Below are 23,234 nucleotides of genomic sequence, written 5' to 3'. Positions count from 1 at the left end.
ACAGTCTGGTTAAGAGCTTCGTCTAGCACCTTAGAGCCTGGAGGAGACAGAGTAGCACTTGAACCCGGGTTTTTGGACTCTAGCCCCTGCGGTTTGCTTTTCCCGCTGGCTAAGGTCAGCGTCAGCAGTGTGCTTTGTGTGACCCGCAGTACTCGGAGTGGCTCCATGTGGCATCGCTATACCTGCTTGTTGCTGGACATGAGTAGCTTTGCTTCATGGTAGATGTGAAAGGACAGTGTCAGCATCTCTGGTGCTTGCGGCACTGCTTCTCCAGTGTTTACTCCCGAGTACCCTGAGCAGCGGAGGGGAGAATCCTGTCCCAACCTCCAGGCAGCCTCTCATTGCATTCTAATATCTTACCTTAAAATTCATGCAACGTTTAAATTCCACTTCGCAATATATCTGTGCTATTGAATACAAAAAGCGTGTTTTCCATACATGCCAGCAAGTAAAATTTTCGTTATAGGAAAATGTAGACTGTTCCTCTGGTGGCTCTTGGTGCCTCCTGGCACGTTACCATGTACTCCTGAAGTGTTCCTCAGTCTGAAAGCATAAGAAGAAATACAGAGAAGTAGACTGGGGCTCCATCTTGGGAGTTTGAAGGTTTTGCTAAATCTTTGGACTTTGTTCTGTAGACATTGAGGAACCAATGAAGCATTTCAAAAAAGAAAGTGACCTGATCAGTTTCGTGTTTTAGAGGAATGGCTTTAAATTTCTTTGATCATCATCTATCGTAAGAAATACAGGGCTTCCCTGGTGGCGCAGTGGTTAAGAATCCGCCTGCCAATGCATGGGTTTGAGCCCTGCTCCGGGAAGATCCCACATGCCGCAGAGCAACTAAGCCCGTGCACTACAACGGCTGAGCCTGTGCTCTAGAGCCCAAGAGCTACAACTACTGAGCCCACGAGCCACAACTACTGAAGCCCGTGCACCTAGAGCCCGTGCTCTGCAACAAGAGAAGCCACCACAATGAGAAGTCCGTGCACTGCAACAAAGGGCAGCCCTGCTTGCCGCAACTAGAGAAAGCCCACACACAGCAAGGAAGACCCAACGCAGCCAAAACCAAACCAAAACAAAACATTTTACATGCCAATATATGCAGATTATATCTATTATACATAATATACATGCATATGCATGTATGTGATTACATATGTATATATGTAAAATAAAAATTTGTTGAAACTTGACTGATATTTATATATTTTCCACCCTAACCAATTTCATCTAGGAAAAGTTAATGCAATCCACTAAGTTGGTTGCACAACCCCTGATGGAGTGCACCTCAGGTAACCAGAGAATTTATACACTTCATTAACATTTTGAATGGAACAAAGTTGTACTCATTAAGAAACACTTCAATGCTTCTTCCAGGAGGTTTAGGAGATGTTATTGGGAAGGAAGAGGAGGGGAGGTTCCCAGGCCCTATTACCATGATTTTCCTGGCAGCCTGCACACCCTTTCCCTGGGGCCAGATTCTCTCTGCTCTCCTCTGTACCATTCATTCTCTTGCAGCCTGTCCCCTTCTCTCCTAGGATAATTGACTTCAAACAGAACCTTCTCTAGTCATCCTACTTGAGAAGACCCAAGAAGTGGGAGAGGGTAATCTCTGTATTGAACTTTAACTCTCTCTCTCAGATAGAGAACACTGAGGTTAAAATGTAGCACATAATGAAGACTATATGTATTAGCTTCCTAAGGCTGCATAACAAAGTACCACAGACTGGGTGGCTTAAATAACAGAAATTGATTTTCTCACAGTTCTGGAGGCTACAAAGTTAAGATCAAGATGTTAACAGGGTTGGTTTCTTCTGAGGCCTCTCTCCTTGGCTTGCAGATGGCTAACTTCTCCCTGTGTCTTCACATGATCTTCCTTCTGTGTGTCTGTGTCTTAATCTCTTCTTATAAGGAGACCAATCGGATTGAATTAGGGCCCACCTATAAGACCTCATTTTCACTTAATTACCTCTTTAAAGGCCCTATCTCCAAATACACTCACATTTTGAGGTACTAGGGTTTAGGACTTCAACGTACAAATTTTTTTGGCGGGGAGACAAAATTCAGCCCTGTAAAAACCTAATAAACAGAAATCTCAATTAAATACAGTCAGGAGACCAGAAGAGGGAGCTCTCATGCCCTACCATGAGCCCAACAGGAAGAAGAAAGACTCCTTCTTTCCGGGTAAGCCCCCAGCCTATGAGAGACAGTCATGACTCAGCCAATGAAAAGCCATGGGCTCTTTGTTTACTATACCTCCCCCAGTTTCTTTTTCCACTCTGTAAAAGAGTTCGCTCCAGTTTTGTGGGCACTTGCACCTGGGATCACCATGGTTGCACACTGTGAATTGCAATTCTTTGTTGATCCCATATAAACCCATTTTTGCTGGAGAAATAACTAGCAGTCTATTTGTTTTAGGTCAACAGTCCATAGCACCATTTACGTTTATTTTTAAAAAATCAAATACAGCCATTTTTATGTTATACAAAATAAATGCCAAAATACCAGCATTACAAATCACATCACAGCTTTATTTTCATGATATAATGAATTCAGTTACTTAATTCTATTATGGATAGACAGAGCTTCCATTTTAGTGGCCCCCTTGGAAAGTCTTAATTTTTTTTTTAATAAGGAGGTCTTAGTTTTTATTTTACTGTGTACTTAACTGCTGCCCAACTGCTTCACCCTGCCCTTGACTGGACGTTCTCAACACATAGAAAAGTTTGCACGAAAAGCTGGTAAATGGTAATTAAAGCACTTCAGTAAAAGAGAAGAGAAAGAGAAGAAATCTGTGGTTTGGGATTCACTGGGCTGACTGAAAAGAGAAAACCCAAACGGCCCTTTCTCTCTTCGGGAAGTTCTGAAAGAAGCAAGCCCAGCGGATCTGAATTAGCTCAAAGGAAAAACACAGGCTAAGACCAGCAGAAAGGGGACAAGAACTCCTTAGCTAAGCTCTGGTCTGATAAGGCCACTTCCCAGCCAGGAAGCTCATATGGTTACAGACGGACTGGGCGTCTCCAGTCCCCCACTCAGTTACGCATAGACTTGCCCTGTAGCATCAGAGCAGGGCTCTTCCTAGTCTGCATCCTGCTGTGCCAGTCCACATGCCTCATCTCCTGCCTCTTACCTCTCCGTGGAGTGAACACTCCCCAGCTTCTGCTTCGGAGTTTCTCATTTTATATCTATTTCAGGAGGCTGCTGCGGGGGTGCGGGGTGGGGGCAGTGCCCTTGTTTCCAGTTAGTTGATTGAGTTATCAGACTTTATAGACTCCCCACACTACTTCTTGGCTGAGTCCTTTTCAGCTCTCTGAGTCTGTAATTCATTCTATAAATGTGATTGTTCATCAAGATGATCTCTTTGATTCCTCTTCACCCTAATATATGAGTCTATTCTTAAGTTTCAGACTTTAATGCAGATTTTTTTAAAAATCCCATGTATAGTTACAAAAGAAACTTAATATAGATGCCTGTGCCTAACAGAGGGAGAAAAGGTACCCCTTTCTTCCTGGGATTTTCAGCTTATTTTAGATAGAAAATTTAAGCTTACCTCAACTATGGGTCTTCAGCTTGCTCCTCTGCTCTGTCTTGAGCCACTCTTGTTTATGGAGGCAACTCTGAGATCACTGCTGAAACATTCTCCTCAGTGACGTTGGCAGGTTCACCACCGATTATCCGGCTAAATAACACACATATAATTCTGAATGACATAGTTAAAAATTAAAAATGACTATCTGTAAGATGGCATTATCAGCAATGTTTTGCTTTTTAAAATTAGAATTGCTAATGAATTGTTTTCTAATGCTCTTTTGTACTGTCCTATGGATATTTTCTTAAGATATTCACATTTGCAAAATGCCTTTGTACTGTTTTCTCCTCTCACCCACTCACTGCCCACACATACCTGGCCTCCTACTCCCTGCTAACTCATGGGTCCAGCCTCTGCCCACACACACACTCAGCGACCTGGCACCTACTATCGACCCTCTCCTTTGTTCTCCCACAAACCCACCCACTCATCTGCTCTCCTTTACACAGGTGGACATATTCGTACTCCTACTGCTCAGCAGCCAAAACACAATAATGGCTTAAGGGTGGGGAGAGAATAATTTTTCCAACGACCGTCATGTGTTTTTTAATTAACAAGCTCTATCCACACATAAATAGTCAATAAACAGTTCTTTTATTCTTAAATTGGCTGTGAATTATGCCAGAGCAACTCCAGAGCCAACACAAGGGTCAGCCCACTCATCAAAGCCCTGCCAAGGCCTCCTCTTGGGGAGGCTGGCCCCGAGGAGGCGGGGAGGCCAGTCTTTGCTCCTTGTGTATATTTTTAAGGCTACCAGAAAGGCCTTCCCCAAATCACCCTTAACCTGATGTTGCTTTGCCTAAAACTCCAGCATTAGAGAGTCATTCCTGAACCTTCTCAGTATTTAAAGTATGAAGAATTAGAAAGATATTGCTGGAGTTTCTTCCCATTTGTGGTAACTATTTTCATCTTTTCAAGGAGCTCAGATAATACGCCACATGTTGTGAAGAGAATCTATTCTGCAATATTACAAGTCCACTCGTTAATAGGAAATAAGAGCATAATGGTGGGTTTTAAGAAGTGCACAATTGAATTTGTGTTGGTATATTTTTATTTGGTTTTGTCATTTGGCTTTCTCTATATTAAATTGATGTGCACTCCTTGAAGGAAGGCTGGGACCATTTCTCCTCATTTATCTCTCTGAGGTGTAGTAACATGCCTAACAAGGCTGGTAATTTCTCTTGTCAGCACTAAACCTTAGGGCCAATTTTATTCTACTTTTTATCCACCAGTATTTTACTCTTTATTTTGAATATATCTACTTTCTCCTTTAAATTTCCACAATGCTGGCTCTACTCTCTAATGCATTTATCACTTTCTCTCCTGTATCATATTTAATCTTAGAGCTCATCATGACTCATAAGGACTTTTAAGTATATGATTTAACTTTATGTCTTCACACTAAGCAAAGACCCTTACATAAAAAAACTCCTCGGGAATTCCCTGGTGGTCCAATGGGTAAGATTCTGAGCTCCCAATGCAGGGGGCCGGGATTCGGTCAGGGAACTAGATCCCACATGCATGCTGCAACTAAGAAGTCTGCATGCTGCAACTAAGAAGCCCACATGCTGCAACTAAGAAGCCTGCATGCTGCAACTAAGAGCACGCATGCTGCAACTAAAAGATCCGCATGCTGCAATGAAGATCCTGCATGCAGCAACTAAGACCCGGCACACCCAAAATAAATAAATAAATATTTTTTAAAAAAGACCTCACATAGAAAGATGCAAGCAAAGTATAAAAAGTAAGAAACAAATACCTCCTAGCCCATTCCACAGTTACAGTGGTGATATGACTGCCACCAAGTTTCTAGCTGTGAACTTCTAGCTAAAGATGGTGCAACGAACAGAGGCATATATCTCCTCTTAGTAGAGATGAGAAGAGGAGTTATGAATAGATGCAAGATTTCAATAAATATTTGGTGGAAAGAGAATGGGGGAATGTTAAGTGGCCCAATGGGAGATGAAGTCACAATCTAAAGTGTGTGCAGTGGGGCATGCTGAAGATAAGAAAGATACTTCACCTTGAAGAACCTGAAAGAGGCTCAGGACTTGGAGTCACCACATTTGGCAGAAAGTGAGGGTAAGGTGTGCGGTGTAAAGCAAAAGTTGAAAGCTTATATATGGAACAGTCACATACTCTTATACCCCCAGGCACAGAAAATCAGCAGCCAGCCTACTCCTTTTTGGAGGGTGAGGAGGGAGATTTATTCCTGGAGATACTCAGCAGGAAAGGCCTGAGCATCAGAGAAATCAGGTCTACAGAAGACATGGAGGGACTTCCCTGGTGGCGCAGTGGTTAAGAATCTGCCGACCAGTGCAGGGGACACGGGTTTGATCTCTGGTCTGGGAAGATCCCACATGCCACGGAGCATCAAAGCCTATGCGCCACAACTACTGAGCCTGTGCTCTAGAGCCCGCGAGCCACAACTACTGAAGCCCGCACACCTAGAAGCCTGTGCTCCGCAACAAGAGAAGCCACCGCAATGAGAAGCCCACGCACCGCAACGAAGAGTAGCCCCCACTCACTGCAACTAGAGGAAGCTCGTGCACAGCAACGAAGACCCAATGCGGCCACAAAAATAAATAAATAAAAAACGTTTTAAAAGAGAAAAGGGAAGACATGGATAAGGCATGGGGATATAAACAGCAAAATGAATTCGAGATCTGCATTGGCTGGATCATCCGTGCCCTCTCCACTGCCACACAATCAAAGCACTGTTAATCAGGAAACTAACCCCTAGGCCAGGCTTTTTCAAACTGTGGGTTATGAAATCACTTTAATGGGTCATAACGAACACTGTCATTGGTTGGGTTCCCTAGGAAGCAGATTCTGAGACAGAACTGAGAGTTGAGAATATTCATTAGGGTGAGACTTTGGGATCAAAACCTGTAGAAGGAAACAGAATTGGACAAAAGATGAAGTAGAGCTGTGATTCAAGGCCCAATGAGCTCTTTGGCCAAGCCCATGGGGAATACTGAAGCTAGAATGGCTCTTCAGAATTGTCCCAAGTCAGGCCAAGGTAGCCAGGCCTTTATCCCCTTTATCTTTGATTTGGTGATGAGGTCTTTAAAGAGGTGATTAAGTTAAATGAGGTCCTCAGGGTAGAGCCCTAATCCAATGTGACTGGCGTTCTTATAAGAAGAGAAAGAAACATCAGGGGCATTGCATAAAGAAGAGGCCATGTGAGGACACAGTGAGAAGATGGCCATCTGCAAGCCAAGGAGAGAGGCCTCAGGAGAAAACAAACTGCTGGCATCTTAATCTTGGACTTCTAGCCTCCAGAACAGAGAGAAAATAAATTTCTGTTGTTTAAGTCACCTGGTCCACAGTATTTTATTGTGGCAGCCCTAGGAAATTAATACATCCTCCCTCATTGGATGTGGCCATCCTAGGAAGTGTGACCTTGGGCATGTCAACTCTCTGAACTGAGGGAATCCCTGGAGGGGCTGACAGCTGAAGACTGCCCACCAGCAGCGCTCAGCGACTGGGGCAACCAGACTTTCATTGCAGAGAATATGACTGGTACATCACAAGGTCTGTCACAAACATTTAAAAAAATAAAATTCAATAGACTAAATAGAAAATATCTGAGCGCATTATATTTAGAAAAGTTAAATATTGTTTCATGAAACTTTTTTGCATATACATATATACATATATGTACATATGTGTGTGTGTGTGTGTGTACTGGACATGATGAAAAATAATTTCTTTCTGTCAAAAATGTTTAAAAGTCACTTCCCTAGGCAAGAGATTAGAGGAATGTTTTTCAAAAAAGCTAAACTGACTCAGAGAAGAAACAAAATGTTTTCTCCACCATCCAAAAGTGAACCGTCACCTTGTAAACACCATCCACACTCACAGAGTTCCTCATCAGCTTTTTTAGCATGCTGTTCTTAAATATGAACAGACAAAAAAAGACCACCAGGTATATAAGGCAAACTCTAACCTAAAAAAGAGGACTCATTATGATAAACAGAAAATAGAATACAAGAGAAAACGATAGAGAACAGAAAAATACTGTTTATATGCTAATTTATAGCCTCAAAAAATTATGAGAAGATTTGTATATGTAAGATAAAGGCAGAATGCTATGATAAAATGAACGTTAAGAAAGAAACAAGAGAGGGCTCTTGGAAATTAAAAATATAATAATAAAACTTCAGTAGAAGAATTGGAAGATAAAATCAAGGAAATCTGAAAATAGAACCAAAAGATCAATAGATGAACAATAAGAAAGAAAAGATATGAGATTTAGAGACTCAATCCAGTAGGTACAATATCTGACTAGAAGGAGCTCTAGAAAGAGAAGAAATGAAGGGAAAATTATCCAAGAAAAGTTTCCAGAACAGGAAGGCATAAGTCTGAAAATTGAAAGTGCCTACCAACTACTCAGCACAAGTAAAAAAGGGCACATCATTGAGAAATAAGTGTCAGACCACTGGGAATAATGAAAGATTCTGAAAAACGTCCAGAAAAAGAAAACAAATGAGTCTTATACTAAAAAGTAGGAATCAGAATGCATCAGGTTTCACAACTACAATAGCAATGGACTCAAAAAAGCAAAGGAGCAATGCCTTACGAATTATGAAGGATAATTTTTTAACCTAGAATGCAACACCCAGCCAAATTATCAATGAAGTGTGAGGGCAGAATAAAGATATTTCAAACATAGAATAATTCAGAAAATTTACCTCTCATGTGTCTTTTGTAGGAAGCTACTGCAGGATATGATCTAGAAAAATAAGGGGGGAAGACAAGAAAGAGAAAGACATCGGATGCAAAAAAAAAAAAAAAAGGAGAGCCATCACATTGGGAATCCACATGATCATTGATTGTGTCATTGTGAAGGTGATTTCAGCACAGCAGCTCTGCAAGAAGCCTAGAGAGCAGCAAGTTCAGACTGATGCAAGAGGATGCAGGGCTTCAGGAAGCAGGTCTCCAAGAAAATTGAGAAATTTACAGAATGCGTCATGAATTTGAATGTATTGAGCGATCTGCATTTCTGGAAGAGAATAGGGAATTTTTTGACAGGTACATAGAAAAGCAAGCATACAAATAAAATGAGATGATCAATTCCAGGGAAAACAAATTTGTCCTGAGAGAGGTAATATAATCATAATATATTACATGCCTCAGCCTTAAATAATATTTACATTATCTTAATTATATAAAACCGAATAGTGACCTGAAAAAAGCATTGTGATATAACTATATTGGGAGAATGAGAGGAGGGTATAAGAAGCTAAATCCATATCTTCCATAGAAGAGAGTCCTAGATAATATCTGGAACTTTGAAAAACCAAGAAATAGCATTAGAAATGTGGAGATAAATACCATAAGAAACGGCTGAAAGTTGAGTGTGGTTGCTTTGGGGATGGAATTAGAACTAGAACTTGCAGATTGTGCAGGGAAAGGGGCTGCTCTTTTTCTTTTGGATTTTCAAGAGAGATTTGGCTTTTTAAACTCTGTACATTTATAACTTAGATGAAAATATAAACAATTTCAGAAAGAAAAATGATAATATAGGCATATCATTTTTCAGATATGGAGGCAAACATCTTTAAAGCTACAGGAAGTCACAGGGATGTAATGAACATGTAGGGAATATAGTAATAATATTTTAACAACTTTGGTGATGGATGGTAACTGGACTTATTGTGGTGATTATTTCAAAATGTATAAAATATCAAATAATATTGAATGTTAAGTATAACTTAATAAAAGTTAAAGGGAAAATTTTGAAAGTTTTTTCTGGGGGTGGGGGGTGGAACGGGACTGGAGTTGAGCTTCACTGTAAGCACTATTAAACCATTTGATTTTGTAGACTTGTGATGATCTAACATTGAATAAATTTTTAAAATGAAAGATAAAAACCATGAATTTGCAGGAATTAATTCAGTCACATAGACACTTAGGAAGGGCTTTGAATTTTAGCTCTGCTGCTTGCAGGTTCCTAATCTTTAAAATCTTTAACATATTCCTTACAAAGTGTAAGCAGTTGGTGAGAAAAAACATCTGGAAGCTCCTGGTGGGTTGAAAATGATCAATATAGGGCCTCCTGGTGGCGCAGTGGTTAAGAATCCAACTGCCATTGCAGGGGACATGGGTTCGAGCCCTGGTCCAGAAAGATCCCACATGCTGCAGAGAAACTAAGCCCGTGAGCCACAACTACTGAAGCCTGCGCTCTAGAGCCTGTGCTCCACAAGAGAAGCCACCGCAATGAGAAGCCCACGCACTGCAATGAAGAGTAGCCCCCGCTTGCCGCAACCAGAGAAAGCCCGAGCGCAGCAACGAAGACCCAATGCAGGCAAAAATAAATAAATAAAATTAAAAGAAAGAAAAGATTAAAAGAAAATGATCAATATAGGTTCCCTTCTTTCCTCTTACAGATAAAAAACCAAGACACTAGTTTTCAGTAGTATAAACTCATTCTTTGAAACCCCTCTTTGCTTGGACTCACAAGGACCCTCCCGTTACACTTTGGATATAAAAGGAATACTTAGTGTGCACATATATAATGAAGGCATTAAAAAAAGTATCCTATGTGAAATAAGAAATGCCCTTTGTGTAGTCTGGCTAGCTTTGCAATGAATCTATTTTTTTCAACAATAAAGTGCAATACATAGTTTACTCACTTGACTTTTCTCAAGCCTTACTGATTTTTGAATAAGTTCCAGATTCAAATTTTATCTAATAGTAATTAGAGCCAATCTATCCATTGTGGAATCCCATTAAAGCTGGGCTGTGGGGAATGGGTCAGGAATGGGGGGTGGAGAAATTGATCCCCTCATTTCTTAGGGTAGGCGGACCCCCTGAATCAGCAGCCTCTGGCCAAGAACCGCCTAACTGTTTTATACCGTACGGTATGATTATTATGAGTTTTCTTTGAGTGCCCGGTCATGAAAAAGGTTGGGAAGCAATGCCTTACCCAGGTGCCATAAAAATCCATTATAAGGAATGACAGCTATTTAGATAAAGTCTGAAAAAAGTTGCTTCCTTATTAAATTTATAAGAATAGTTAAATTTGCATGCCTTTAGATGATTTTTTGATGTCTCCCAAATCTGAATGGAAATTATGTAACATTAGGTTTATGTATTACTTTGGATTACTAAATTCAGCTTCAAGTAACTTAACAGAGACCCAAGATGGTTGTTTAACAATTAGATTACTCCCTCCTGTAAAAAGAAATCTGGAGAAAGTAGCCCAGGCCTGGCATGGCGGCTTCATAATCATCAAAAACCCTGCTGCTTTATTGCTAAGGCTCAGGGAATGTAAGCCAGTATATCCACACCCCGAAGAGCAGGATGGAGGAGGAGAGGGGAAGACTTTCCAGAAGTCACTATCCTACTCCCATTTAGGTCTCTTTGTGAGGAATTTAGTCACATGACCAATAGCTGCAAGCTTGGTAGCAAGTTGTGGTCTTTTAGGTAGGTAACAATATGTCCAGCTTGAGACAGGAGTTTCATTACTTTGACAGAGGAGAATGAATATTTGATAGGCAAAAAGCAATCTTTACATGTTTTAGTAACTGCCGTGTAATTCATTTCAAACAAAAATAATCTATCGATTTGTTATTTTATATACACTGCCGGAAAAGCTGACATAAGCATTAAGTAAGACTAATTAGCAAATTCATTATCTGAAGTTTTGATTACATATTTGTGTTGGATTTAATAATTCATGATTAAGGGAGTGTAGCTAGGAGGTAAAATTCAGATTCTGAAGCAGACTGCTGGCTTCCATTTATTATTATTTATTATTGTGTGACCTTAAGAAAACTGCTTCAGTGCTCTGTGCCTTAGTTTGCTTTTTCGTAAAGTGGAGATAAAAATAATAGTACCTATTTAATAGGGTTTTGGAAGATTAAATGAGCTAATACATGTAATGTACTTAAAATAGTGTCTGGCATATATAATAAGTTCTCAATAAATATTAGCTATTAATATATCTTTTACTTAAATTAAAATCTTTTCCTTTAAAATCATAGGTACCTGTGACAATCTGATTCTCTATTAAGAATTTCCAGGTATGCAATATTTTCCTGGTTTTGTATTGGTAGATAACTTTAAAATGCTGATCCGTGGAGTCAAACCACAGGGCTTTACTTGAGCTAATAAATGTTCTGTTCCACAGTAGCATTATGAAAGGAAAGGAGTTAGACACTGGTGAAACTGAACAATAACTAGTTTGTCTCTCTCTTTCTCCCACTTCCTCCTTTAATAGACTGTACTGATGATATCACCGCCTCTCCTCTCCCTGCCACAGCCTGACAGTCTCCTGTTGCCCCAGGCTATACAGATTCTTGGTATCTTTACCCCCAGCACTGCAGCATGCCTTGTCCATCCACAGTCATTACCAGTCATGTTCCCTAATCATTTCTGGTGGTTCAAAATTATAAACTGCCCAGATTGGGGGGGAAATGTCCTTTTCATGTGTTTCTCTATTATTTTCTGTTGTTTCTTTTCCAGGTTTTCCTCAAACATCTCTGCAAGTATGAGAGAATCTATTTTCCTTTTAGAAAAGCAATATTTAAGTGAAATTTCGATTATTAATGGCATTACAACTATAGCTAAAAGACTTTCACACCTTTTAAAAATAACAAAATTTACATTAAGGAAGTTTTAGAAAAAATAAAAAATTCACATTTCCATTAACATGTGGCGTTCATCTTTGGACCTAAGGCGACTGCTTCAGTTGTCACCATTTCCTTTCTAGAGAGAGGGTAAATAAGGGATGGAGAACATGTGTCTCATCACATTTCTGGGCAAAATTTGGAAGTTGTACACATTTCTTCTGCTCATATTCTATTGATAAGAACCTAGTCACATGGCAATACCTAGCTTCAAGGGAGGCTGGGAAGTGTGTTCCGTAGCTGGGACCAACTAAAACTGGAGGTGGGGTTTCTATTATCAAAAGGAGAAAACAGAGAACAAATGTGCAGAGTGTTAGCAGTCTTTGCCACACAAATGTTGATCACATAGTTGCAATATAGTAAAAGCAATTTTATTTTGCTTTTTACTTAACATTATATCAAAAGCTTTTTTCTTCGTGTTACTACATGGTCTTCATAATTATAGACCAATGGCTTTATAATAATTGTGTGTATAATCAATAAATTCTTTGACCCTTCCTATTATTGAAAATGAAGATTCTTTTCAGTTCTTTACAATGTCACAATAGATCTTTCCATAAGCATTATTTTTTTAATCTTGGGATGATTCCCTTAGGATAAATTCCCAGAACTAGGATTACTAGGTCAAAGGGTGTGTGAACAGTTTATGATTCTTAATGTTTTTGTTCCAAATTGGTTTCTGAGAAGGCAGTACCAGTTTGTTCCCAAAGGAAATCTGCATATTTTTCTATGAATGTGGGGAGGAAGACATATTCACATATCCTCATAGGTAGAATATTTTCCATTTTCAGGGTCTGGCTGGAATGATCAGGAAACACAAGACTTGGGTTTGAGTCTTATGCTGCCACTTCCTAGTTATATAGCTGTAGGCAAGTTCTTACTCTCCCTGTGCCTCAGATTCCTTATTTTAAAATTGAGGATAAAAATCCCCTCGTAAGGTTGTGTGGTGATCTTTAAGGTTGTTGACAAACATTGTTTTATCATCTGCTTTATCTGTTTTATCATCATGCACAGGTGAAAATGCAATTTCATGCTCCACTGACGAGAGATATGGCCAAGTGACTTGCTTTAGCCAGTGAAATGGAAGCAAAAGTAACATGTGTCATCTCCAGGCATACATTTTAAGGATCTGTGTGTTATGTGCCACATTCTTTTTTCCCTATGCCGTGTGATCGGAAATACTTCAGATCATACCAGCTCTTTAAATGTCTTAGAGTAAGGACGGCACAGAGCGAAGCATTAAGCCAATCTGTGATGGATGTGTGAATTTAGTAAGAAATAAATCTTCAGGTTTGTTTTTAAGCCACTGAGACTTTGACATTGTCTTTTATTGCAGCATAACCTAGCCTATCCTGATTGCTGAAAGTTTTCTCAGGATTAATAACATAATATGAATGAGATGTTGGACAAATGGTAGAGGCTCAATATATATCCTTTATGATAATAATTACTACCATTCATTCAATGCCCTCTCCTTGCCAGGTATTTTTATATATTGTCTCTAATCTTCAGCACAACCCTGCATATTATAAAACCCTCCATTTATAAAGGAGAAAAGCAAAGCTTGGAATGATTAGTATTTTGCCTAACATCATCCAGCAGAGCTGGGATTCAAACCTGGTGTGTTTCTTTCCATCTTTATCTTTTTTCTTTGTTTTTGGAAGTTTATGGCATTATTTACATCATTATGTGAATTTTTTAACATTTGTTTTCTAAACTTCATATTTATTCCTGCAGTAAAACCTCTATTTTCTCAAACTTGCTGGAAGATAAACAGAAATTGACTCAAAGGTACAGCAGCTTGCTATTCAAGCCCCTGCTTGTTCCGCAGAAGAAACCACATGAACTCAGGTACCTTTTACGTTTTTCTCGGCTTGAATATACCTGAGAGCAGTTAAGATATATATGCTTATAAAAAGTAAAAAATGGTTTCAAAATTGGAGTGGAATGAGTCAGATTAGAATGAGTCAGATTAAGTAAATTCTCAAACCAAACACTTACTGATTCTCTCTCTCTCTCTCTGTCTTTTAACAACTTTATTAGGATATAATTCACATACCATTCAATTCAACCACTTAAAGTTACAATTCAGTGGCTTTTAGTATTGTCACAGAGTTGTGTATTCATCACCCCAATCAATTTGAGTCAATTTTAGAGTATTTTCATTACCTCAAAGAGAAATCCCACACCCCTTAGCCATCACTTGAATCTCTCCATCCACCCCTCACCTCACCCCCCAGGCCTAGACAATTACTAATTTAATTTCTGGACTCTTGTCTCTTTTTTACAGTGGCTCCCAGAATTTCAGTTTCCCTCCATCCCCAACAAATGGTTCTCCCCCCATCCCACCACTCTAGCCCCATGCCCAACTTTGCAAAGCTTTGTTCAATTATTTTTAATTCAAAGCTTAAATTCTAAAGTATCTGGTGTAAGAAACTAATTTCTTTTTTACTTTACTAAAAACTTAGAATTTCCTTGCAATGTATCAATATTACTAGAGGTTTAAAAAATATATGATTTTTTTTTTTAAAGCTCTCATCTGTTCATGACCTGATTATCTAGTTTGTAGAGGTTTCAAACTTTTTCTTCTCTTTCATTGTTCTCTTATGAGACATTTCACAGCTTGTTAGTACCTCTGACTCATTATATAAAGTGGTCAAATAGGTGAGATTAAATTAAAATTGCTCTCCTATGACTCTGCTATTTTTAAAGTGTTAGTTAGGAGAAGGCAGAAATTGAAATCAACGGTTCAAAAGGCAACAGTAGTCCCCCTTACCCACGGTTATGCTTTCTGTGGTTACCGGCAGTCAACCATGTCCAAAAATATTAAATGGCAAATTCCAGAAATAAACAATTCATAAGTTTTCAATTGTGTGCCATTCTGAGTAGTGTGACACAATCTCTCATCGTCCAGCTCCATCCTGCCCGGGATGTGAATCATCCCTTTGTTCAGCGCATCCCTCCCGTTAGTCACTTAGTAGCCATCTGGGTTATCAGGTCAACAGCTGCGGTACTGCAGTGCTTGTGTTCAAGTAAGCCTTTATTTACTTAATGGCCCCAAAGCGCGAAAGTAGTGATACCAGCAATTCGAAAATGCCAAAGAGAAGCCGTAAAGTGCTCCTTTTAAGTGAAAAGGTGAGAGTTCTCTACATAAAAAGGAAAGAAAAAAATCATATGCCAAGGGTGCTAAGATCTATGGTAAGAATGAATCTTCTACCCGCGAAATTGTGAAGAAGGAAAAAGAAATTCATGCTAGTTTTGCTGTTGCACCTCAAACTGCAAAAGTGACGGTCACCGTACATGGTAAGTGCTTAGTTAAGATGGAAAAATTTGTACAGTAAGGTATTTTGAGAGAGAAAGACCACATTCACACAACTTTTACTACAATATATTGTTGGGTTTTTAAATTTATTTATTTTTGGCCGCGTTGGGTCTTCGTTGCGGTGCGCGGGCTTCTCATTGCGGTGGCTTCTCTTGTTGGGGAGCACGGGCTCTAGGCACGTGGGCTTCAGTAGTTGTGGCACAGGGGCTCAGTAGTCATGGCTTGCGGGCTCTGGAGCGCAGCCTCAGTTGTGGCACACGGGCTTAGTTGCTCCATGGCATGTGGGATCTTCCCAGACCAGGGCTCGAACCCGTGCCCCCTGCATTGGCAAGCAGATTCTTTACTGTGCCACCAGGGAAGTCCCGACAATATTTTGTTGTAATTGTTCTATTATATTATTAAATTATCGTTGATCTCTTACTGTGCCTAGTTTATAAATTAAACTTTATCATAGGTATTGATATTAAATAAAATAGGAAGCAACAAAATGCACCAAAGCATTAAGAGGATGCAAGAGATTAACTGTTCCCTAGGAGGGAAGAAATTAATGAAACATGTGAATGCTTATATACCCCTGAAGACAGTACTTCAACGATGTACTGAATTGAGGATGAATTAACTAGTTTATGGGGGTCTGGTTCTAGTCTCTACTTGTGCTGTGCTGACTTGTTTTCTGTGTGTTTTGGATACACGTGGTGATAGCAACTTGTTAGTTTCTGGTAAAACCCAGTCCAAAGATAAGCGAAGCCTGGATATGTGAGACTGAATAAGCACATCCTAAAGCTATGAAATGTATTAACATTGTTGGGCAGTTATGGCAACAGAAAAACAGTGTTGATGAATAAGAATGCTTAAAGGGCAATGGCTTAATGTAAGGGAACAGCAAGCACTATGAAGGCTAAGAGGACATGACATTCCTTTCTTTTATTCAATGAGCTTTCCAAATTCTACTTCTGCTCTATTTGCAACTGCCCTGTTGTCATGAAGCTTACTTTCAGCAAATGTTTATTCAACAACTATAAAATTATGCATAACTCAATGGCTAGGAACTATGAGGGATACAATGTAGAAATAACAGGACCCCTGGATCATGTGGGAAAGCACAGAAGATATTTGCGAATCAATGAGTCGCGTGCGTAGACTACTACATTGGTGGGGAAAATGGAAGAAAGACAGAGTTGAAGAGGAGTGTAGGACTCCAATCAGTAGGTTCCTGAATACCAAATTTATGTTAGGACTTTATTCTTTGGAAAGCAGGGACTCATTAATTTATTTTCCTTTTAATGTGAAAAGAAAGTGACCAAAGCTGTTTGTGGCTATTTATTCACATATTTTTTGTCCTATTGATATGATCTTTTTTTAGATGGTAAATTTTCAGTGAACAAAAACAATATCTATTTTACTTGCTTTTAATGTCCAATGCAATGTGTTAGCTATGCTTAATATTTAGTTGATGTAAACAGCTGTTATTAAAAATTCAAGAATTATTAGTATGAAAGGAATAAAGGACCCCCTTTGATCTGAACATTTATTTAGCTAAACTACCATCTACCTCACCAAGGAAAAATAAGAAACCTAGGCAACTGTGGCAAATCATTTGCCCAAGAAGACCACTTTTTTTTTTTTGCGGTACGCAGGCCTCTCACTGTTGTGGCCTCTCCTGTTGCGGAGCACAGGCTCCGGACGCGCAGGCTCAGAGGCCATGGCTCACGGGCCCAGCCACTCCGTGGCATGTGGGATCCTCCCAGACCGGGGCACGAACCCGTGTCCCCTGCATCGGCAGGCGGACTCTCAACCACTGCGCCACCAGGGAAGCCCGAAGACCACTTTTAAATCCTAGCAAAGTTATCAGGTACTATGAGTACAGAAGTTCTATAAACTGATACGTTCTGTATTTGACTGATTCAGCATGTTTTTCAATGCTATATCTGTAGGTAGATTCCAGAAGACTAGCATATATTTAAATTATCTAAGGTTCTGGTTAAACATGATCAAACTAATTGCCCTCTTTCATTGTCCTTTATATCCTCTGTGGGGTCTCCTAGCCCTGAGTGACTGGTTGTAATGGAGGATGTGAGGGATGCCACCCCCAGCTTTATATTGGAAGGGCATCTGAAGAAAGGATGGGAAAGCCTGCAACAGAGTTAGAGGGAAGGAGGAATGACTATAGTAGAGACAGTATTGGTTCTTCCAGGAATTTGAAGAGGGAAAACAAGAGTTTTTGTAGTTTCCAGAAATAGGAGTGACTGCCAGCTCCTTCCCATCCTCCGTCTTAGACTAGCTGTGGGAGAAGGACAGGCAGGCACAGGCAGGCTGACTACTTTCCTGCCTGTCACAGCTCCAGATTACACACGTGCAGAACAAAATTACAGTGCCAGCGTTCCCAGGCCCCGGGAGCAAAGCGGGGTGAGCTGGGATGAGGTGAAGGAAAATCACAAAATAAAGTCAAATAGAAGAGATGATGAGAACAGGAAGTAGGGCTGGTAGATATGGTATCAGGTGCTCTGAGGAGGCTGAGTGGAGGCAAGGATGAGGGTGTGCGACAGAAAGCCTTGTGCTGCCTGCTGTGTGTCTGAGAGAGGTGTGGGTGTGTTTGCAGAGGAACCTCTGGGGGCATGTGTGTGTGTGCAGAATGTATGTTAGGGAGGGGTTTCATTGATGTAGGAGTGGGAGGGTGTGTGCAGTAGGGTGTGGAGTGCAGGGGTGGAGAGAAGAAAGAGTGTGGAGGGAGGGAGGACTTTTATGGAGTGCCAGGAACACCCATTTCACAAAGGGAGACTGCCAGTTGCCAGAGACTCAGATCTCCCTGTGGGAACAAATCAGCTCCCCATGGTGGATTCTGGCCACAGATCCTACCCCAGGATGTCTGCCAGATTTTTTGATCCCAAAAGGGAGGGACAGAGTTTCTGGATTTTTACCACACCCTGATCCATGATCTTTCCCAGGGACTGATGTTTTTGCTTGCGTATTATCACAGTGTTGGTCACAGCGCAGCATTTCCTGGCACAGTCTAGTGAACAGAGCTATAAATTAGAAAGAAAGCTTAGTGTCTTGGTTTCTTCATGTGCTTTTTGATGGAACCGTGCTATAATATTTCTGTGTCTTGGTTCCCAATTTTCCTAGTAACAAGAAAGAATATATCAACCAGCTAAGGAAAATATGATGTAGAATTAATAACTGCAATGAATAAATGATTATCAAGACAAATGGACAATAAGTTTTCATCCAGTATGAGAAAGAACTTCTACTAATTAGAATTGTTCAACACTAGGAGGGAGCGAAACAGGAGGGAAGGGGGCAGGGCACAACCTTTAGAAGAATGACATAGTTGTTGAGGATATGACATAAATTGGTTAGAACCTACTAGGCCCAAGATGGCGGAAGATTCGGTTTCTCGTAGATCTTGAGCCTCATTATATGCTCGTTGTAATACACTAACATATGCTAAATAACCCACCCATAGGCTCCGTGACAGTTCTGAGGCTGACCATAAAAGGCCAAAAGGTGGGCGGTGGTCCAATTCCTGGAAATCCCTGCCCCTTCTCCAAAATAGTTGGAATAATCCTTCCACTCATTAGCCTATGAAATTAACTAGCTCATAAAAACTAACCACCCTGTATTTCGGGTGGCTCTCACCTTCTGCCACAGACTGCATTGTGTCTAAGGAATGTGTATCTCTCTAAATAAATCCACTTCTTACCTATCACTTCGTCTCTCACTGAATTCTTTCTGCATTGAGACATAAAGAACCTGCTTCATTAAGTCCTGAGACCAGGTGTGTGATTTAAATTAAAGGACGGTGGGTTCAGGTCCCAATCTGAGTTGTGTGGTTTCAGTGGTATGTGTCGTGTCATTAGAAATGTCCAAACAGAGGGAATACGACCAGTTGTTGGCTGTCCAGCAACAAATGAGAGGTGTACTAAAGATACCCTGAAGAGTTAGGCAAAAACCCTAAGACGTTATGATTCTAGGACCATCCAGTGCTTTAAGCAATACAGAATTATTTCAAATATTAAAGTGCCTTAGATATGAAATGATCAAGGTATTAAATGATCAGCTAACAAAAGAATGTCTCAGTATGATTAGCACTATTATTGGACAGGCTGTATGTAAAACATATAAATGCAGAGAGAACTTGAGGCCCAAGTCCTCCACAGTAACGCTAAAGCAAACTGAATATAGAGAAGAAGGCCCTGCTATGTACTAGGGAGAATTATTTAATAAAAACAGGCTGGAACGCTTATCAGTCATTTCTGAATAGCCTCTATTCCTATAAGCCAGCCAGTCCAACTTTGTGTAGTACTGAAAGAAGACCAGAAGTGTTCTCCTCAGTGATAAAAACTTTCAGATGTTTGCTAAGCACCAAGTTCGGATACATATGCGGTACTCGTTTGAGAGATGGTTCAGAAGTCCTTAGAGCTTCCTTAGCTTTCCAAGTACTGTTGATCAGTCTTCTCAAATGTTATCGTGCATTTTAATCACTTGGGGATCTATCAAAACACAGATTCTGATTTAGTAGGTACGGGGTGGGCCTAAGATTCTATATTTCTAAGAGATGCTAATCATGCTTGTCCACAGGCCACTCAAAGAAGCAAGGCTGATCATCAAAAAATCTACAAACAATACACGCTGGAGAGGGTGTGGAGAAAAGGGAACCCTCTTGCACTGTTGGTGGGAATGTAAATTGATACAGCCACTATGGAGAACAGTACGGAGGTTCCTTAAAAAACTAAAAATAGAACTACCATACGACCCAGCAATCCCACTACTGGGCATATACCCTGAGAAAACCATAATTCAAAAAGAGTCATGTACCACAGTGTTCACTGCAGCTCTCTTTATAATAGCCAGGACATGGAAGCAACCTAAGTGTCCATCGACAGATGAATGGATATAGAAGATGTGGCACAAATATACAATGGAATATTACTCAGCCATAAAAAAGAAACGAAATTGAGTTATTTGTAGTGAGGTGGATGGACCTAGAGTCTGTCATACAGAGTGAAGTAAGTCAGAAAGAGAAAAACAAATGCTGTATGCTAACACATATATATGGAATCTAAAAAAAAAAAAAAAAAGGTTCTGAAGAACCTAGGGGCAGGACAGGAATAAAGACGCAGACATAGAGAATGGACTTGAGGACACAGGGAGGGGGAAGGGTAAGCTGGGACGAAGTGAGAGAATGGCATGGACATATACACACTACCAAATGTAAAACCGATAGCTAGTGGGAAGCAGCTGCATAGCACAGGGAGGTCAGCTCGGTGCTCTGTTACCACCTAGAGGGGAGGGATAGGGAGGGTGGGAGGGAGACACAAGAGGGAGGAGATATGGGGATATATGTCTATGTATAGCTGATTCACTTTGTTATAAAGCAGAAACTAACACACTTTTGTAAAGTAATTATACTCCAATAAAGATGCTAAAAAAAAAAAAATAGAAGCAAGGCTGTAGATGAAAGCATTGAGGGAGTTTCAGGTACTCACCTATTTTCCTAGGCAAGGACACATACTACATCAGGAGGATAAGATTCAATACTATCCCATCCATGGAATCACAAAATTAATAGTATAAAAGGAAAGGAGCCTTATGATGCCATCTGAAAACCATAATTTGGCTCTTTTCACTGGCCAGAATTTATTATGTGAGGGAGTGTGAAATCTGTGTGGAGCTGGATTGGTGTCTCCTTAGGGTGGTGATAATACAGTCTATTAGGGTAAATGTCTGGGACTTCTTGGGAATTCCAAACTACACTGTCAAGGAAATGAAGTTTGTTTTAGTCCTTTCTTACCTGCTTGTCTTTTCCCTTCTTAGAACATGCTTTTCCCTAAGAGGCTACTTTGATCTCTTTTTCTCAGGACTTTGACCTCAACTAATTGTCTTAATCTCCTCCAAGGAAACAGACAGTAAAGAATTTAAGGTGTGACCTTTCCCAGGGGACTCTTTATTTTAAGACTCCAGATTTTCAAGACACAAAAGGATAAAGCTCTATCAGGAAAATGTCAGACCCTGTGACAAGCAGAAAAGTATATTTTAATAGGTGGACTTGCTTAAATGGCCTTTTCATTCCTCCACAGACTGACCTTGCCCAGGATAAAAGGAGTGGGGAAAAGTGATAGTGCTGGGAAAAGTCTTAAGAAGGGTCTCAGTCTCATTCTGACTCATTAGGATTGAGAAGGTCAAAGGATGAAAGTTCTGGTCCAGAGGAAAGACATTTGAGCGCATGAATTAGCTGAGGTTGTTAACCATTCTCTGAATGGTTACTGATTTATTTTGCATCAATGAATCAGAAATAATTCGATTCCACTTTGTTTCTCACCTCAGAATAGATAATAACGAATGATGTTCCATATATTTTTAACTATATTAGAAATGTAGGAATTCTTTGCTTCAGCCATCCACAGCTTAGCTCCCCAGAAGTATTGTCTGTCTGGAACACAACTACAAACCAAGAATTATGCAAAAAGTTCCCTGAGCAGGCAAAAGAGATGTCATTAAATTCATATGCTCACGCTCGTAAGAACTAAAGGTCTTAGAATTTATAGAATCCACATCTCCTACCTCATGTCAGTAATCCATTACTGAAAATCAGCTGTTCTACTTGAAACAAACTGTCTGGATGCCTGTTTCCCATTATTTCAAATGGGAAAAATTATAATGCGTCACACATCAGCCCCAAACCACCGACAAATTTCTAAAAAGGTAATGAAACCATAGTTAAGATGTGTATATGTAAGTAACAAATGACTTATGATGATGTAAAATGACTAAGCAAGCTTACTGATTATGAAAGAATGGACACAGAAGTTAACAGCTGCTCTGAATGCTTCGATGTCTTGGTACCAGTGACGCAGAGACTCACCTTCATTGACAACGTGCACTTTTTAAAGTCCGTGCATGATTCTAACTTTCTATCAGTTATTTTCCCCACGTATTGCTTTTTAAAAATGTTCTACTGAGTTTTGAGTATGTAAATGTATATTTTCCCCATAAAAATGTCAGCCCCAAAATGGTATACTGAGAGCGATATATGTTCTGTGAATTTGGGTGTCAAAAACCACGAGATGCTGTATGAGAAGTAAACTGGGGAGGTTTATAGCATATGTCTGGTGGTATGCTGGAGCTCACTTACACTGGTTCACAAGAGACAATTGTTAAATTTTCTGGAATTTAGCAAGCTGGCGGATGTCACATTGATAACTCAAAATCGGCTATGATGGAGTATTTACACCGCAAAAATAAGCAAATATTACAAGTCAGGGACTCCTCCCACGCCCATGAGAGCTGGTGGTTGGGCACTTACTAGCATATCACTGAGTAGGCCTGTACTGTATTTCACCAAATGTAAGATATCATTGGTTGTTGTTGTGCGTTATAATATTACAGTAAGGATATGCTAGACTCAGGGTGTAGTGAAAACAAACCCCACACATCAGGGCCTTATGCAACAAAAGTTCGTTTCATGCTACAGTGAAGGTCACTTGAGGCTTCTGTTCTACTTAGTCACTCAGGAGACACATGCTGATGAAGGCTCCATCATCTCTATAAGAAGTTTCAGGGTTTACTATGGTGAGAGAAAAGTGACTGGAAGTCAAGACCTAGTTTTTCCATGCTTAGATTGAGAAATAACACAAGTCACTTTCCATCCATATCCTCTGGCCAGGATTCGTCACATGCACAGCCTACT

General features: G+C 40.1%; 1 protein-coding gene across 5 annotated transcripts in view; it reads right to left on the bottom strand.

The window, feature by feature from the left end:
- The window catches only part of NEMP2 (nuclear envelope integral membrane protein 2), a 400,823-nt gene that overhangs the window by 66,435 nt on the left and 311,154 nt on the right, over positions 1–23,234 (bottom strand). For 3 of the 5 annotated variants that reach the window (XM_073807478.1, XM_073807480.1, XM_073807481.1), the window contains 2 exons: positions 3,548–3,676; positions 361–543 (listed from right to left, as the gene is read on the bottom strand). The gene's annotated coding sequence lies outside the window, so the exon portion shown is untranslated. Of the gene's footprint in view, positions 1–360; positions 544–3,547; positions 4,551–23,234 lie in introns of those variants that run through there. The other 2 variants (XM_073807482.1, XM_073807479.1) reach the window with 2 other exon arrangements.

The sequence above is a fragment of the Tursiops truncatus genome, chromosome 7 (genome assembly GCF_011762595.2).
Source record: "Tursiops truncatus isolate mTurTru1 chromosome 7, mTurTru1.mat.Y, whole genome shotgun sequence".
In the NCBI taxonomy this organism is placed as follows: domain Eukaryota; kingdom Metazoa; phylum Chordata; class Mammalia; order Artiodactyla; family Delphinidae; genus Tursiops; species Tursiops truncatus.
The sequence above is the reverse complement of the archived record's forward strand: the minus strand, read 5'-3'. Positions and strand labels throughout refer to the sequence as shown.